Source organism: Astyanax mexicanus, chromosome 23 (genome assembly GCF_023375975.1).
Source record: "Astyanax mexicanus isolate ESR-SI-001 chromosome 23, AstMex3_surface, whole genome shotgun sequence".
Taxonomy (NCBI): domain Eukaryota; kingdom Metazoa; phylum Chordata; class Actinopteri; order Characiformes; family Acestrorhamphidae; genus Astyanax; species Astyanax mexicanus.
Genome location: NC_064430.1, coordinates 12201153 through 12219670, shown reverse-complemented (window position 1 = coordinate 12219670; position 18518 = coordinate 12201153). Strand labels below are relative to the sequence as shown.

The 18518-nt window shown below is 39.4% G+C and overlaps 1 long non-coding RNA gene across 1 annotated transcript; it reads right to left on the bottom strand.

The window, feature by feature from the left end:
• Positions 1–16777: 16777 nt before the first annotated feature.
• On the bottom strand, positions 16778–18094 carry LOC111192560 (uncharacterized). Its single transcript, XR_002650014.2, has 2 exons — positions 17705–18094; positions 16778–16989 (listed from the first exon to the last, which is right to left on the bottom strand). It is a non-coding gene; the product is annotated as an uncharacterized LOC111192560 (long non-coding RNA).
• Positions 18095–18518: the final 424 nt, after the last annotated feature.

Genomic DNA, 18518 nt, shown 5'->3' with positions numbered 1-18518 from the left:
TTGGCTTGTGGAACTGGTTCTGGACCATTTGGGTGGAAAACTTGGCTTTCTTTTGTAATAAGATGATCCTTTTATAAATGCTGCTCATGTTTGTCTCTGTATGTTTCGTTTTAACTTTGTTTCTTGCATGATAATTTCAAGTTTTTTTTATCAGATTTTTCTTGTTTTGGTTCCTCTTGAGACTTTTCTAAAAGTTCTGAAATCTGGCTTTTATGACTTTTGTCTTTTCTACCTTTTAAAAAGCACTCACAAATGTGCATGCGGGAACCTGATTGAGAGGATACGCCCTTAATTAGCATCACTTTTTAAACACTTAGAGAGACTAAAGCCACTTTTCCACAGTAGGGATGAATATTTCTAAGCATGGAGGGTATCCATTCTGGTAGCTTTTCCATATGGACACAGTTCCACAGGAAATGCTCAAAAACCAGTTCAGTAGGAGCACTTATACACTGAGGGATCTTGTAGAGAACCTATTGGCTAGCTGGGCCAGGCAGCCACCATGGCAACATTGGATAAGCCCGGGCGCCAGCATTGGAAGAACCTTGTCAGGGGCATTGCTGACATGGCGTTACCAATGTTGGATGGCCCAGTTGCCTGTTATTGTTATTGCTAACATGGCATTAGCAATGTTAGCAATGACCTGGTGGATTACCCGCTGCCTACACTAGTGTGGGATGAGGCTGGCACAGTAGCTGCATAAAAAACTCACTGTTCACCATTTAGCATTTAGTTAGATCTGTTCTGTGCCCTTCCTGATTTTGTTTAAGAACCTCTGGACTAAGGCTTAAGGTTGTGGACCTGGTTAATGTACAATCTGCAGGCATTAATACAATAAGACAAGACTGTATGCTTGATTTGCTTCATTATAAATAATGAGATTGAGATTCCCAGTATTCCAGTTCCACAAACTCTCATTATTCAACTCCTCCAAAGGAGCTGGTACAGTCAGCTGTGGTAAAAAGCATGACTTGTACTTCTACATGATGCAATCATTTTTGAAAGATGGTTTCTGTCACTGCTATAATTATGATGTTCCGTCATGGCTGACATTTAGCAGTGTTCCATAGTTTACACTCGCTGAAGCAGAGACGCACCTTCAGTATCCGTGACAACAAACACCCTACCGCTAGGTACTTTTCCCATGGTGGTTGCCATGAGAAACCATGACGTGCTGTTTATTTCCAATCACTTCTCAAAATGCCTAGATTCCACTCAATCACCCCGTTTTCTCATACGGTCTGTTAAGCATTCCAGTATTCCACAATTCAGAATCAATCAGGCCTGTTTAATGTCAGACTGACTTTCAGATAAAGGATGTCTGTAAATTTTTACATACTGTTTTCTAAATATACACAAAGCCACCCACACACACACATCAATCATCTTTTTTTTTTCTTTCAAAATTTTATGCGTCACAGACGCCTTGAGCTGATCATTATCACCCTTTGGAGTGATGTGGGGAGAGAGTGCCATCTACCATCTACCCACCCAGAGAGAGGGCAAGGCCAATTGTGCTCTCTCAGGGCTCCGGTAGCCGATGGCAAGCTACATGAACAGGATTCGAAACGGCGGTCTCCTGATCATAGTGGCATCTTCTACCAACAGTAATGCATGCTAACTCTTCAAAAGCCTGACTGAATACTAGACCAGAAAACGAGCAAAGAGGAAACCGCAAGAACATTAATGTAGGTCTTTCCCTATTAATCTCATGCTGCAAAATTCAGGGGAGTCATTTCTAAAGATCAGTATGTTGCTGGTGGGAAATACTCTGCCTTTGGATTGTTCCTAAAATACACCCATTAGTAATAACTATATTACCACCTGCCTAATATTGTGTAGGTCATCATGCCACCCAAGCAGCTCTGACCCACTTGATGATCTTTTTAGGCTATATCTGGCAGCAAGACTTTCCTAGCCAACATGATCATTTGGGGCTTACATGGGCATGGGCTTCCCAATTGGCCATCATTTTTACAGCCCACCTTAACCCTCCTATTATGTTCTGGGTCAGTTTAACCTGTTTTAAAGTTTGAATATCTAGAAAATTTGTTTTTTTTTTCAGTGGGAAACGTCTTCTGCTTGCCTCTGTTGTGTAAAACTATTGTTTTATATGTTGGTCTTTTAAAAGTAATAAAGTAGTGAAACATTAAAAAGTTTGAACATGTATTGCACTACATACTGATAGAATAATTATTAATGGAGTTAGTAAAAAAAAACATATTTGACACGGTCACTGGTCCACTGGTTGTTCTTTCTTGGAGCACCTTTGGTAGGTACAGACCACTACATACCCAGAGCACCCCACAAGACCAGCCTGACCAGTAGCCATCACAACTGTTATCTTCTCAGAGTGTCCCACACTATTACCTGACAGTAGGTTCAATTTTACATAGTTGATCAGTGTATAGCTCTTAGCAACTGGGCTAATACTATGGTACAAGGTCCAGAGATCCCAAATCCTATTTACATGAAAAAAAACTAAAGGTAATGCTAATCTGGCCATGGACTTCTGAATCATTTGTGAACCTATTTTTTGTTCTTTTTGCACACACTGAAAATTCCTTAGTTTTGTGTTGTATTGTATTTGCAATTGTGTAAATTCTTTAATCGTCCCATTATGTTCAAGCATAAAAAGACAAAAATGTTTTCAGGTCAAACCAACCTGTGTTAAACGAACTAACCAAGTTAAACAATATGAAAGTAGACATATATCTAACTAAATTTTCATTCCTATCTTCTCAACAATGTGGTTCTGAACATGAATGAAGTTAAAGAGGATAAAATGTTTTTATTAATTTTATTTTCCTGTTTTAAATAAAGAATTTTTGTACATATGCAGGGTCAATTGAAAAAAAGTGTGGAAAAAAGTAATGGATGGATGGATGATACATAGCTTGCTAGATTAGCCAGCGTGTCAACCAGTGATGGTATAGTTACTTTGAAAAAGTAATCCGATTACTGATTACTGATTACTCCTTTAAAAAGTAACTTAGTTACTTTATGGATTACTTGATTTTAAAAGTAACTAAGTTACTTTACAAGTTACTTTATTAGTTACTTTCAGCAGCTGCAGACACCACCTCCCGCCGCCTTAACATAAACATTATAACCAGTTTTGCCAATACTCCCTTTATTGGAAAATGCATTTTTAACAGCAACAATTTATCTCTATTAAGTTGAACTATTTCCTAAAAAAAATAAGTTTTTTTTTTATAAAAATAAAAAAATTAACTTAACATAAATATTTTTTTAATAAAAAATAAAATATGGTCTTTCTTGATTTTACTAAACATAAATACTTATTTTTATAAAAAATATATAAAATAAAGAAAGTCTTTCTTGACCTGACATATTTAACACTGTAAAACTGAACATTGAACCTGTTGTTCTCTGCAGGGCAGCAAGGAGTGGTCTTATAAAACAGAACCGTGTATATGGTCTAGACCAGGGATCACATATTTGCAGACTGCGGTCTGGGTCCGGACCTACTGCAAAGGATTTAATTCTGACAGTGTTCATTTGAAGCACCGGAACTTTTCTTCCCTTTATAAAGAGATAGTGAGCGGAAAACGGGCGGAAAACGAAAACGGGCGGAAAGTAAAGACACGCCGAGCGCGCGAGAGAGAGACAGGGGAGAAAGCGAGACGCCTGTGATTGGGGAAGAGCGGAGGGGGAATGGGTAAGGGAGCGGTGTGTGTGTGTGTGTGTGTGGAGGAGATGAGGTGGAGAGAGAGAGAGAGAGAGAGAGAGAGAGAGAGAGAGAGAGTAACGCACAGTGACTTAAATAAGTAACTTTAATCTGATTACTGGATTGGAAATAGTAACGCGTTAGATTACTCGTTACTGAAAAAAAGGGCCAGATTAGAGTAACGCGTTACTAAGTAACGCGTTACTGACATCACTGGTGTCAACTGGCAAATATAATAGACATTGATTGGTTTGATTGGTTCGTGATGGCTCACAGAAGCCATAGCTTAGCCTAGCCCAACCTTGTCTAGCCTGCTGTGTTGTTAGACCTCTAACAAGAACCGTAGTTATCTGGGTCCTCCAGGTTAGCATTTAGCATCTGCTCACACACTCTTCTTCAGCAATCATATATGGCCTTTGTACTCAGTTTGCATAGCCCTCTCCTCAATCAGTGCTTTACAGATGTAAGGGATATATAATAAATTGAGTTGAATTGCAAAACACTCTATTGTATTGTTGTATTTTTATATTTGCTATGGGCTAAGTCACACCACAGTATCATACTAAATTGAATTATGTATTTGGTGAATGGTTACGCCTCTACGTTCGGGGTTTGAGGAAGGAAATACAAGTAATTTAACAAACTGTCACTGTAACAATAACAGTGCAGAAACTAAATGCACTGCAACATAATCGCTCACTCCTGCTGTTCCGTTGATAGGCCTACTGCGTGACATAGTTGACACCATACTAGATCATGTTGGAAAAAACTGAAGCAACTTGAGAATTGAAAAGGCAACAGTAGGGATGAGATGTCTTCATTTCCAAATCAATGGACCATGCTTTACCCCTAACCTACATTTGTAGCGATCCAAACGAAAGTAATATTCTCTTGTTTTTTTTTTTATCCCAAACTATCAAAGGCACGTAAACTGGAACTGAGATAAAGATAACTGACTCATACTGTTACACTCTAACTGGCAAGAAATTAACTCAGGCTCCTGGGATTCCAGTTGATGTATAAGAATTGCTGGGCAAATTAAAAGCAATTATGCTTCATTGGCTCTGCAGCTTTTCCTTTTCTTCCACTTTCACCTTTCCACCATTTGTTCTAACAGCTGAGCTATTCTCTCGCTTTTATTTATCCAGCCATTATATGCCATTTCCCCCCTTACTAAAGCCCTGTTTTGTTTTTTTATTTATCTGGCATGCTTCACTTCCTGTACTAAAACAGACACAGCAATTTGGAAATGTTTCCTTTTCATCCTGCAGTTTAGCAGTATGTACGTGAGTGTGTGTGTTTGGGAGAGTGGGTGTTTATAGCTGACATGCCTGAGTGTGCATGTGTGAGGGTGTATGCATACCACTTTTATGTGTGTGTGTGTGTGTGTGTGTGTGTGTGTGTGTGTGTGTGTGTATGTGTGTGCATTTCCAGTATTTAAACTTAACTCTAGTTATATTACGGTAAATGGATACAGGATTCTGAATCAACTACCACACATTCAAATAGACAAACAATGCAAAAGACTTACTGCACTTAACACTCCAATAAACCTGTTTGGGTTTATTGGAGACTATATCTTTTATATATAGTCTTTATGGAAAGGATCTGCCAAAAGAAAAAGACTTTAGAATCATAGTGGAATTTAGGTTAGTAGTGTGGTTTTGAATTAGAGTGGTGTTTGAGTTAGAGAGGTGAATGTGATGGATTGGTGTTAGAGTCAGCATGGTGTTTCAGTTAGAGTGGGGTTGCGTCTGTGTGGTGTTTGATTTAAATTGGTGTTTGAGTCAGTGTGGTGTTTGACGTGTTTGGGTCAGTGTGGTGTTTGAGTTAGAGAGGTGAATGTGATAGATTGGTGTTAGAGTCAGGATGGTGTTTGAGTTAAAGTGGTGTTGCGTCTGTGTGGTGTTTGATTTAAACTGGTGTTTGAGTTAGAGTGGTGCTTGAGTTAGAGTGATGTCTGAGTTAGAGGGGGTGTAAGCCAAAGTGGAGTTAGTTTAGAGTTGTATTTGTGTTAGAAAGGTGATTGAGTGATTAATGTTTGAGGTAGTGATGTTTGAGTTAGAGTGGTGTTTGAGTCAGTGTGATGTTCGACGTGTTTGGGTCAGTGTGGTGTTTGAGTTAGAGAGGTGAATGTGATAGATTGGTGTTAGAGTCAGGATGGTGTTTGAGTTAAAGTGGTGTTGCGTCTGTGTGGTGTTTGATTTAAACTGGTGTTTGAGTTAGAGTGGTGCTTGAGTTAGAGTGATGTCTGAGTTAGAGGGGGTGTAAGCCAAAGTGGAGTTAGTTTAGAGTTGTATTTGTGTTAGAAAGGTGATTGAATGATTAATGTTTGAGGTAGTGATGTTAGAGTTAGAGTGGTGTTTGAGTCAGTGTGGTGTTTAAGTCAGCATGGCGTTTGAGTGCTGTTTGAGTTAGGTTAGAGTGATGTTGAGTCAGTGTGGTGTTTGAGTTAGGTTAGAGTGATGTTGAGTCAGTGTGGTGTTTGAGTTAGAGTGGTGTTGGAGTCAATGTGGTGTTTGAGTCAGTGTAAAGTTTAGATAGAGCAGTGTTTGAGTCAGCGTGGAGTTTGAGTTGGAGTGGTATGTAAAACCTCAGAGTGAACACCATAGCATCCATCTTCCAAACACAATAGCAACCAGCTAGCAAAACCAGGTAACCACCTGATTGTAAATTAGCTATGTTGCTTACCATAGTAAACAACTAGCAACCATTTAGCAGATTTATCATAGTAACCACCTTGCCATGGCATAAGCACCCACTCAGCAACAACCTGGGATACCATAGCAACCAATTAACACCACCATAGCACCACTGTAGAAATCCCCTAGTAACCACTTTGCAACAGCATAACAACTTCCTGGGATACCATAGCAACCACTTAGCAATTCCTTAGCAATAAACTAGCAGCCAGTTGAACACCTGAACTAAAATAGCAGAGCTGCGTAACCATTCTGTACAGAAAAGGCACTTTTCCAGTTACTACAGTTCTTCTAAATAAGGGTGTGTATTCGTGTGAACTTAGAAGATAAAGAGAAGCTCTACTATGTCACTCTTTTTGCCCCACCCCTTTTTTTCATTATTTGTCGCACCATGGTTACCATGACACCAGGGACAAATATGTGTGTTTACTGACCTGCAGATTGTACGCCCTCGCTCTCAGTTACATAATGACCCCGTACACATCTGTGGGGGTCTCTCTCTCTCTCTCTCTCTCTCTCTTCACTCTGTAAAAATCAGTTTTATTCTTCTCAGCTTCTCGTTTATGCTTTTTTTTTGCATGAGGGAGCATGAGAGCATAAATCACAGCACAGCTACAGCCGGGTACACACGGCCCGTTAGCAGCATTCAACCACCATCTCTGACAGCTGTCTATTAGCTGACTCAGCATGAACCTCTCTCTTTCTCTCTCTCTTCTTGACTCTCTCTGTCTCTCCTTACCTCTCTTTTTCTCTCTCTCCCTCTCACTGAAGCTTTCTCTGACTTTCTTTCTCTCTCACTGACTCTTTTTCTCTTTCTCCGTGTCACAGAATCTCTCACCATCTCTCTCGCTTGCTTTCTTTCTCTCTCACTCACTGACTCTCTTTTTCTCTCTGTCTCTCCTTGACTCTCTCTCTATTTCTCTTTCACTGACTCTTCTCTCTCTCTCTCTCCTTGACTCTCTTTCTTTCTCTCCCTACCTCTCTCTTTTTTTTCCTTACTCCCTCTCACTGAAGCTCTTTTACCAACTCGTTCTTTCTTTTTTTATTTCTTTCTCACTGGCTCTCACTGAATCTCTCTCAACAACTCTCTCTCTTTCTTTTTTTCTCTTACTGACTCTCTCTCCCTCTCTCACTAAATCTCTCTCACTGACTTTCTTTCTTTCTTTCTCACTCACTGACTCTCTCTCTTTCTCTCTTGCTCACTGACTCTCTTTCTATCTCTCTCTAAATCTTGTCTTTTTTTTCTCCCTAACCGACCATGAAACTTTCTTTCTTTTTCCTTTTCTCTTTCTCACTGACCTTCTCACTGAATCTCTTTTCTCTGACTCTTTTTTTTCGACTCTCTTTTTCTCTCAAACACACTTTTTCATGCTCTCTCTTTCTATCTCCACATCACTTGTCTTTGTCTTTCTCTTTCGTTCTTGGTTTACTTGGTTTCTCTTTTTAGTGCTCTTCCTCTTATCTGTTTCTTTTTCTCTCCTTGTTTTATTCATCCTTTATTTGCAGTCTGTTCCACACAGTCCCTGTTCACTTAGTTTTTCTTTCTGATTTCTATCTTCTATATTTTCCTTCCTCTATTTTTCCTTATTACCTTATTATCATCCCACTCTCTGATTTCTCCCTTTAATGCAGTAGATGGAGTGTATGCTGCCTTAGAATGTCTGTTCAAGAGACAACCATGCTTTTTTCAAAAAGACAATACTAAACCTCATGCTGCACATTACAAAAGCATGGCTGTGGAGGAAGAACTGTGAACAATTAAATGTATAAGACTAAACAACAAAGATATAAGATAAGTAAATAAAAACAATATCAGCAAACAAGATTCAGATTAATTTTAGATTAAACTTAAAAACTGTAATGGTGGATGATGCCCTAATAAAACCAGGCAGACAGGCAGACTATTCCACAGTTTGGTGCTGCAACGGAAGAATGTGTGGTTAATTTTGTTTCACACCTTAAGACTTTCCTTTTTTGTGTCAAGCCCCTCCATTGCAGTAGATGGACTGATTGTCTTCAGGGGGCCATATGTGTTTAAACAATCTGTTTCTCTGATTTGTGCCTGTGTGGGCACAGTGGGGTCAGCATGGCGTTAAGGCCCATAAAGCACAGCGTAGGCCTGCTGTTGGCCTGCCGTTACAGGGCCGCAGGAAGAGCCGCACGATTGTGTCCAGAACAGTCTGTGGAGCAGCCAGCACATTTCACTGAGGCCATGAGTCCAAATCCCAGAGGATCACTCCTACTGAGTTTATGGAGCGCTGCTCTTACTGACTTCTCTCACTTTTTCTCTCTCTCTCTCGCTCTTTTTTTGTCTATCACTCTCTATCTCTCAGTATCTCAGTCTCTCTCTCTGTGTGAGAGAAATGCCCCTGAACGCAGGGAAAAGATATCATTGGAATGACTGTTAATCACATAAACCTTAAACACAAATAAAATCAAATGGTGAATAAATACAAAACGAGTCATCAGGTGAAAAAACAAGCAAGCAGAGCGGTCCCACAGGTACCAGTGACTGCCAAAACTCAAAGAACGAAAGAGATAAAGAGAAAGAGAGAGAGAGATCTGAAGGGGCGTATGTGCTTGAAGCTCACATTTAAGATTTTTTTAAAAAGTGGACTCTGAGCTTGGGGGGAGAGGAGCTTGGATTGGGAAACAGGAATTGGGATGATGATGGTGGGGAGTTTTAGGGGGGACGCCAACCCAGATGCCTTGAGTGGACAAGCAAACCCGGAAATATTTTTTTAATAGATATTTTAGTTTAATTTATCCTAATCTTTATCTGCATCATCTGCATTGTTTTGCACTTTTAACAGATAATTCTTAAATCGTAGGCCAAGCCATATAGATGGAGATGACCAGGCCATATGAATGAATGGATGGATACTTTATTCATCCCAAAGGAAATAAAGGATTCGGGTAATTCAAGTGCTTCATCAGAATTCATAAAATCAAGAATTATGCTCCTAAATCTGTGTACATTTAACCTGCTATCAATCCTTCTAACCAAAACAAATTGACCATTCAACAAACACAGTTTCCTCAAAAAGCAGGTGAAAAAAATAAACTTTTTCAGGTGCACCTTTTTTCAGCTTGCATGAACAACATCGCACTTCAATGTGACCAGCTCCAAATTCTGACTTTACAAACAGGAAGTATCTTCCCACAAGCACATGAATGCATAAATAGTGCTGCTTAGCGACTTAATTTACATCAACATGGAAAGAGACAGGAATAACCAACTAACAAGAAATGGTTTTCTTTTAAAATTATGACCTATTGGTGAAGACCCTTATTTAGCCCCACGCTAATGCTAGACTTTGGACACCCCTAGCTTGGTGAAAGTTCTATGGTGGGGTTTTAAAGAAAAACATGAATAATGCAAGTAATGTAGTTTTTGTTAGTAACTGTAATATGATTACAAAATATCGGCACCTACCAAAAATCATTTTTTCAAGTTTTTCCGGAAACACAAAAAAATACAAAAATGAGCCAAGCAGCAGAACCAACCAGAAACTACCATAATTCACAAATTTGAAAACACTGACTGAAAAGACAGAAAACTTAAAAAGTTAATACTTCAAACTGTAAAGATTTTCTAACTATCTTAATGGACTTTTTGGCTAAAACGCTGACTAATAAAACTCAATAATAAGACTAAACGAGCCCCGAATCATGGAAATTAGTTCAGTGAAGCTACCCACCAACTACCTCCTAGTTACATTTTATTTTGACTAATAAATGAGCTTAACTTTTGACATAGGCCATTATTCTAAAGCAGTAGAATCAAATAATCTGATCAATTTAGGGTGTATGAGATTTTACAACAAGTGGCAAAGCAGCATCATGAGGAGATAATTTAGACACAAATTTGCAAATTTGCAAATTATTTTTGGAAAGGTGACAATAATTAACTATAATGTGTAATTGTTTGATTAGCCGATTAGTCAACGACTATTTCTGCCATCCCTTCAACCACTGCTTCCTGTTAAAGACTGCACATCTGTAAACGTCAAATTGTAGTCCATTCCCCAGTTCATGAAGCAAGAATTAAATAAGGACTGATGAAACTCAAATATAAAACTGAAGCTTAATAGCCTAATCAAATGTATTTCTATAAACTGAGTAAATAATCAGAAAACTTGTTGCAGCTTTGATCACAAGACAGTGTGTAACACTAGACTAGACTTGTATTGAGTCCTATGTAAACATTATATTTCATTAACCATTTATCTGTTACTGTAGTAAAAATAATAATGGTAATGATATTCCAGCCACTGAATAATTCAGCAGCTGGTACAGGAGGTACAGGGACCCTTGTCCTGGTTTGTGAATGAGAACAGGCGTCAAAAAAGGAAGCAAAAAAAGAGAAAGGCAGCAGGAATGTGTTCTTTCGCCCTTTGCTCTCTGTCTGCAGCAAAGCGCTGTGCTTGAGATCCTCAAGAATGCTCAGGCCTGCTGCCAACCAATACAACAAACGTGTCTCCTTCGATTCACTTCACTGAAAAAACGGCATGTAGAGGGGGTCGGCTAGGGGCACACAAAAAAACAAGGCTCCAAATTTGCACTTTATATTACTAAAATAATAATAATAACAGTAATAATAATTATAATCACTTTTAGTTGATAGATTAGCCTTGTACACTGAAATAAAAGTCTGTTGGATGTGCATGAAATAAACGTACATCCGTTGCACATAATGAAGATATGAAGTGATGTATTCATGCTGAACATTTTTGTTTGTTAAACCGATATGACTATTTAAATTGTACAACTATTCAAAAAGAATTAGATTAATAAATCAAATAAATGTATAAGTTTTTAATATCATAATCTTTACATGACTTAACATTCTAACAATCCTCACCTTCACATGTGATGATGGAAAAATTCTGTTTTAGTTAGGGTGACCAAACGTCCGTATTACCCGGGACATGTCCGTATTTCACGTCCTGTCCCTTAAAAAGTGAGGAAATGTCCTGTTTTTTAAATTACCTTCATTGGACCATTAAATTTAAAGGCACTTAATAGCATAAAAACTGTAACATGCAATACAATGTAGACCAAAGAAGTTGTTTTCATAAGTAAAGGAGATGCATATCAACAATATACAAGAGGAAGTCATTTATTTAGAGCTTATTTTAATTGTTAAATTTGCCAAAGGTTTTGGTAACCTATGTATGGGACAAGAGAAAACGGCCATTTTTGAGGTGGTCCAGAGGTATTCGATCTTTTGAATAATATCTAAGGAGCTTATTTATCCACCATATTTTACAGTTTGTCTGGGACAGGAAATGTACCAAAATCCTGGAATGTCCCTCATATGGTAATTGCAAATATCATTGATCTTGTTCAGACCAGCGTATTTTCTGTATGTGAAACAGACAGACACTCTGAAACTCTTAAACAGACAGGAACTTGAAGTTTATGCTCTGTAGGAACCCACGGTTCAGCCTTGCACCTTGTTCGGATTTGACTGAGGAGCTTCTGGAGCTTCAGTCTTCTGGGTTTAAAAGTACTGGAGGAGTTTCTTTACTTTATATAAGAACAGACAGTTCAGGTGCACGTACAAGCAGAGGCCAGATCCAGCAGAGCTTTAGTGGGATGGGGTGGTCTCTGACTCAAGCGGTCTTTCAGAAATACTTTAAACTCCAAGCCTCTGCGCGCTCCAGCACTGATGAATATTTAAACCAGTGTGTGTATTTCATCATCCTGAAACAGTTTTAGTCGACAAACACACTCTGAATTAGTGTGAAAATGTTCTGCAAAGTTTCCAGAAGTTCCACTGAAGGCCTCTAATGTGAGTGAATGTTACCATCTAGTGCTGAAAGGGGGTACTGTGTTCCTTATGTGCAGCAGAGGCTGTTGATTAAAGACATGCAGCCTTAAACACACATTTCAGCACACCTTAAATTCACTATGTATTGTGAAGAGGTAGAGTTGGTATACAGTGACTGGTCCAATTTTGTTATTATTTATTTACGTAATTTATCGAACACTCTTGATTTTCAAGCGATTTCACTGTTGCAGACAAATTTCTAGAGTAAGGATAACATAAGAGAGCTACGATTGTTTCGATGGTTCAGTGTAAGGTGGTTAGGACTGAAAGTTTTAGTCAGTCTGTTTCTCCTGCTGCTTCATTCCTTCTTCCTCTACTTTACTCCTCTATTTTATAACTTCCCTTCGACCTCCTTTAGGCCTGACTAAAAATGTCTTTTACCTTTAACTTCTATTACTTTTTGCACTTCACTATTTTAAGTCGCTTTGGACAAAAGCGTCTGCCCAATGTAAGGTTAATGTAATGTAATGTAATGTATTAAAAATAGATAATAATTAATATTATTAATTTTACTTTCCATTATTACCTACTGGAAACGTGTATTGTGCTCAGATGAACCACCATTATGTATCTTTTTTAGCAAGTCTAAAAGCCAGGGTGTGTCATAGAATGGGAGTGTGTCAGCAGCATTAATGCAGAACAGTAGACTGACATTTTAAAGACTTAAAGATTATATCTATTCTGGTGATGTCCATCCGCTTTTCAACAAGACAATGCAAAACCACATGCTGCACATTACATTACAAAGCCATATCTGTGGAGGAAGATGACTGTACAGGTACTGAACTGGTCTGCCTGCATATAGTCCTGAGCTGTCCTCAATAAAGAATGTGTTAAGAAAATGTCACACAATAACAACAGAAACACTTGGTTTCAAAGCTTAGTATCTCCAGTGCTAAAAGGTCTTTTGAGGGGGGTTGTGAGAGGAAATGGCAAAATTACAGTTAAGTGGTTAAGGCCTGAAATGCAGGAATGCAGGATGTATAAATATGAAATATCTTGGCTTTATACTGTCTGCATTAAAATAAAAGTGGGGTTTTAGAGTTGTATAAGGTATTATTGTATAAAATAACAGTAATTAAGTGTGTGGCACTATAAATCCTGGCTTTAAAGCCACACAAAAGCCTATTGTTTTTCTTTTCCTTTAAGTTATTGTATGTTCATAGTAAATGTGGTCAATGTAAATATACTTTCAACTGCTCTTTCAACATTAAAAGCGATGGTTCAGCATTTATAAGAAGATTCTTTTTAAAACCTCAAATTACATACTGTATGAGCTTTGTGTATGTATGCAAACTATACAGACGTAAAGCTGGAGACAGAGCTGTACGGGTCTTACTTACTGTACTGTACGTGAATGCTGGGTGGATGTGGGCTTAGAGACAATCTATTGGACCATATGTGTGTGTGTGTGTGTGTGTGTGTCTCCCTCAAAGTTTTTATGAAGCATCCAATGTTGAAATTCTCCCCTGATAAAGCCTCGTGTATCCAAGTTTACTTCATACTCCTCTTAAGACTCCCTGAACGCGCATGGCAGCGTTCGCGTGGCGTGTGTGCGTGATTTTGAAACACAGATTTGTGGTGAAGTGCGGTCCCTGACCTGCTCTCAAGTTCGCTCCCTGGGCGATTGCTGGGCCGAGTTAACACGCACTGTGCAGAGATAAGTCTCTGGACTGGACAAACAGGAGGTGGTGGGGTCAGGGGTCAGATGTCCTCTCCAGCTGGCAGTGGCTCCCTCAGAAAGGTTGCTCTTTCCTCATTTTCAACAGGCCATCAAACGAAAGCTATAAATGACTGGACTAATCCATATCACAATTTCGCAGTGAGTGCTGCAAAGTTCAAGTGCATGCTAAAGTGTTAGAAGGTTCTTTAACTTTATCTTGTATGAAGGGGCTCAGTGTGGTCCACAGATGAAGGTGCTGTCACTATGATTCGATGATCATAGTTAAAATCGTGGATCATGCTGCTTGACATCAGCAGCCGGAGTCCGAGAGAGCACGATTGGCCTTGCTCTCTCTGGGTGGGTAGATGGCGCTTTTCCAAAAATTTACTCCTAATCTGATATTGGTCAGCACAGGCTTCTGTTAGTTTATGTATCGAAGCTGGGATTCTGCATTTTTTCTCCAAGTGAGTTGGATACCCAGGCATGCTGCATTAGCAACAGTTGGTAAAGAGGTGGTTACTGGCTTCATGTGTATTGGAGGAGGCATAAGCCCTATCTGGACGGGATTTGTTTCTTAGGGGGTCCTGGGTAATTTTCTCTCTCTTTTATGGGGGTTCCTCTGTGAATTTATTCCTGTACGGAACGACCATGTATGTGTTTTTTTTTTTTCAGACGTCCTCAGAGAATATTACAGGCTGAATTATCTACTCTTATATTATAACTCTGTGGCCAGCTGGTAATTTTAGTCCCATCCGGACTCACATATCTGAGTTTCGTCACCTTGTGTTAAATTAAATAGCTATTTGTCCACTGCCACCCACCGTAATTACACTTTGGGCACGCGTTTCCACAGATATCCATGTAAACACAACAGCGAGTGGAAATGGAGGAGCTACTGAACCAATTCCTTAGTGTAGGTAATACAAATTTATCATACGGCTCACAGACGCGTTTCCATACGGACTCCCGCACTTTGTGGTTGTGAACTGTACTTTTGAATTGTTGCTTAAATTTAGTTTTGACCTAAACCGAAATAAAAGTCAGAGTCTCTTCTCTGCTTCAGTGTCTTTTAGAGTGCTTAAATGCTGCCATTGTGCTCTGTGTGCAAAATCTAATATCACTTGACAACACAATGTCATTTGACCGAGAAAAACTCACTGGTCCTCCTGTTTTTTCATTTGCAGTCCAGATGTCCAAAGTTTTATTACTGAGTAGAAGTGTGAAATACAGTATTTTTTACAGATGTCCCCTGAGAAACTATTCCCATCCAGATAGGGCTATAGTCTTCACCCTCCTAGTGATGGGGCATTACTAGTGATTACTAGTACTATGAGTGAGTGGGCTAATTTGCCTTCTTAACTGGGAGACAAAGGGGATAAAATTTTTAAAACAAAACCATTATCATGTCAATGAAGAATCATTTCACTAGGCAAAAAGATTTTTCTGGCACAGTCCTTTTCACAAAAAAATAGTGCTGCAACACAATGGAACCCCTGTAAGTTTTTGGGGTCAAAAATACCTTGAGGGGCTCATGAATATGTGCTAAACCTTGCCAGCCTGGGGGAGGATTTGCTTTAATTATGTTCTGGATTAGATATGGAATATGGAGTCTTGTATGTTTTTATAGCCTGCTTGTAGTAAGATTGAATATCCTTCGCTTTTTTGTTTTGATGACAATAACAGTAGACTATAAAATCAGGGAAACAGATCAGTAGTCACTGCCATGTGTTTGTTCCTTCCCAAGTCTTTCCTTGGGGACTGGTGTCTCAAACAGGCAGAGCTGGACATCCCTATAAGCTGTCTAAGACCCCGCAAATGAATGAGGGCCCCTTACAAAAAGTTAATAAAAGTTAGTGTCCCATATCAATCAAAAGATAAAGAAAAACTCTCCCTAAGGACGTGAAAATGAATCAGGGAACAGCAGTCAGGTTATCGCTTTTTCCTTATTATTCCACTCCACCTTAAACAGTAAGGTTTTTATTCCAAGTGCTCAGTTGAATTCTGTAAAGTTTCTGTGCCACCTTAAATGCTTTTTTTTTCACACAATCACACTAGATTCACCTTAAATGCTTAACCTTATAAATGCTGAAACCCATTTATCCTTGCTTGCATCCATTCTCATTTTATACCCATTCATCTCCATTATCCTATTAAACCCAATTATCTCTCAATCCATCCTCCCATTAAACCTATCATCTCTCCATCCTCCTCTTAACCCCATTCATCCCTGCATCCATCCATCTATCCATCCTTCCATTAAACCCATTCAGCTACACAACCTCTAACTTGTCATCATGCAGTGGGAGGTCCTGGGCAGGGGAGGGCGCTGCTGAAGCATCTTCAGATTTTAATTTCTCCTCCTCTCTCTGGGAGAGCTCGAGAGTCTTCTGCTTCAGCTCTCGGAACGCCTGTCGCCTCTGCTTCACCCTGCCCAGGAACCAGTCCCTCGCGCAGTCTAGGTGAAACACCTGCACACTAAAAACAGTTGGGCTAAAAATAACCCAATATGGGTTATTTTCAACCCAACCGCTGGGTTATTATAGCACCAGCCCAGCAGTAGTTAATTTGACCCAGCAAGATGGGTTGACCCATTATAACCCAGCAGTTGAGTTAAAATATACTACCCAAATGCTGGGTCAAATTAACTGCAAATTAAGGTAATTTCAACTACACATATTTGTTATCTACTCCACCCAAATGCTGGGTCAAAGTAATTTAAATTCTGGGTTGTTTCACCAGCGAGATACATTTGTTCAGTTACCTATCCAAATGGTTGGTGAAATTAACAGAAATGACAGATTAATTCTAACACACCATAGTTTAATCCTTTGTGAAATAAACTGCTATAAACTATATGTTATGCAATAAACACCTAAACAATAATGTAATTTTTACAAGGCACTGCCTTGAAATTTATTATAACTGAATGCCAACAATGTAAAATGTAACAATTATTCATATTAATTATAACTAAAATATTATTGTGATTAAAATTCCAAAGCCTGTCCAGCAAGGATTGTCATTTCCCGGTGTCAGGACATGGGTAAGGTCTGGATGCCATGGCCTCATGGAGGTGCTCCACCATATTTGTTCCAGGCTAAAAAAGATAGAAAGAATGCAAAAGAGTAAGTGAGTGTGAGAAAGGACCATTTAAAATAAAGAATAGTTAGGTTTATAAATTGGAAAGGATTCAGAGCATCTCAAATTCAAAATTCTAAACATGAGTACTCTACCTTCTATTGCATAGTAACAGAATAGTTAAACTTAAGCCTTCAGAACAGAAATGTCCTTCACAAATTATTAAAAAAGAAATAAAGCCAGATTGCAGTCAATTTACATTTACTGTCAATGAAACAAACATATATACATCCATTATTTTACATGCTTCTAAGCTGTGCACTTTGGGTGGCAATTTCATCCTCCAGAAACTTAAGCTGGGAGAGTCTTTAGCAGCCCTCTTCAGTGCATTTGATTTTGAGAGGAGCTGTACCATTTTACCATTTTGCCCCCCCCCCCCCCCCCACACACACACACATTAGACGAACACTTAAACTTTATTCTCACAAAAAAATCCTGTCATAAAAAAAGTATTTTAGAATCGCTAGCTATGTTGTAAAAATGTTTGCAAAGACCTACACGAAAAAGCTAAGCTAAGCTAGCAAATTAGCCTGCTGGCTAGCAAATCAGTTAGCAGTATTCCCCCTAATTCGTTTAGTTACAGTGAAATAAAGCTGATAGTTAATGATAAAGTGGGAATTGGGGTCCTTACACTAGCTATAACACAACACAGACACCGTGAATTAAATATTTACCACAAAGATGATCAGTCTCTCTCGAGCACCTGCGAGCTGCTGAAGGAGCATGGAGCCTGTCTGGGCGCGAAATGGTGGAGGAGGAGCACGTCCTGTAAACGTGATGACGGTCGAAGCACAAACAACCCAGCTGCTGGGTCAACTGATGCATGTTGGGTTGAAGAACTTTGCGAAATTTTGACCCAGCACATGAGTTGCACAAAAACAACCCAAATCCCCCCAAAAATAACCCAGTTCCCATAGAAATAACTCATAATGGGTTAGACATTTCATAACCCAGCAGATGAGTAGTTAAAATAACCCAGCAGTTTTTAGTGTGTGGGCATCGAGCTCTTTCAGGACCTCCTTCACTCGATCCTCATCCCCCCTGCCCGGTTCAGCGCTCTTCCTTCAGCGGCATCAGGCCCGTAGCCAGGGGGGATCGAAGGGTTCGTTCGATCCCCCCCCCATCCCCCACAACCCCCCCCTCAGCCACCCCAATCCCCCCCCCCCCCCCCCCCCGCCTGCCCCCAGAGTAGTGACGAGTAAGAAAAATTGGAGAGGGGGTTACAGCCTTCATTGTACTGTACCGTGACGTTTTACGTGACAGTGCCGCGAGACAGTGTCACGTGCACCCCCTAGTGGTGCACGCCCTTTACTGCAGTGGCATACTTTACATGGATGTGACGGTGCTACGTGCAAATAAAGAAATAGAGAGCATTAATTTTGCAGTAGAATGATAACAAATACTTTATATTAACCATTTTTATTCTGCAATGGGTGTTATACAATTTTAATAATGTAATAATAATTGTCCTGTACATTTCATTCGGAT